Source organism: Parus major, chromosome 1A, assembly GCF_001522545.3.
Source record: "Parus major isolate Abel chromosome 1A, Parus_major1.1, whole genome shotgun sequence".
NCBI lineage: Eukaryota > Metazoa > Chordata > Aves > Passeriformes > Paridae > Parus > Parus major.
Genome location: NC_031773.1, coordinates 369,952 through 371,072, shown reverse-complemented (window position 1 = coordinate 371,072; position 1,121 = coordinate 369,952).

Here is a 1,121-nt window from a genome sequence, read left to right as displayed (position 1 = left end):
GTTTGGGATTTTGTGTTTGTCAGGGGTTTGTAAAACATCCTGGGGTCTTTTTGTGGGATCTGTGGCACCAAGAAATGATAATTTTTAAAGGATTTTTCCATCTCCAGGTCAGCACAATCTCCTCTTCTCAGCAGAGAAGGATCAGGGTTGGGATTTTGCCTTGGTCAAAACAACCTGGTGGATGTTTTTTGTGGGATCTGAGATGATAAATTCTGGAAGGTTTCTCCATCTCAGGTCAGCACCATCTCCTCTCCTCAGCAGAACCATGGCACTGCAGGAGCTGTGACTTTTCCTTCTCTCACAGCACCAGTGCCAGGGGAGGGACATCACTCCAGCTTCAAATCCCTCCCTCTTTCCAAGAGTTCCAAAGGCTCCTCCAAGCCTGGAATGGGCCCTGATCCCATTTGTGATCCTGGAATGCTGCAGAGTCAGATCCCAGTTCTGCTTCAGCACCAGCAGCTTGAGTTTGGTGTGGTCAGGAATTGTCCTCATCACACTCCAGGCTCACAGGGATGTGCTGCTTTTCCTTTAACTCCAATCCCCTCTGGAATTCCTGCCCTTTCTTCCCTGAAATCCTCCTTCAGCCTCTCAGGTTCTGCTGCTTCCAGCTCTCCTCTCCCTCCTGATTTTTGGGGAGGTTTCTGTGGATTCTTTCTCTCTCTCCGCTCATCCCAAACATCTCAAACCCAGAGCTTGAGGATTGGACACTTGAGGATTGGATTTGATGCTTGAGAATTAAGAATTAATTAAGCTCTCACCCACTAACAGCTCCAAGTTCTCTCAATAAATAACAATAATGAAAGGATGGGTTTGCGCTCTGTAAGAGGCACATTCCCGGAGATCTGGATTTAGAAAATGTGGTTTATTATGGGTTTGTGCCTTTAGGCAGAGCTCTGTGGCCGGCAGGCCTGGCAGGACAGCGAGTCCCAGGTTTTTGGATGACACGTTCCTCGTGCCAGGATGTTGTGGCTCCTCTTTTCCATGGATTTTCCTGGCACACCCTGGCCATGGCACTGTGGGGACACCGAGCCCTGTGACTGACTGAGTCCAGAGAAGGAGCAAAGGAGCTGGGAAGGGGCTGAAGAATTCCTGAGGGAGCTGGGAAGGGGCTGGAGAATTCC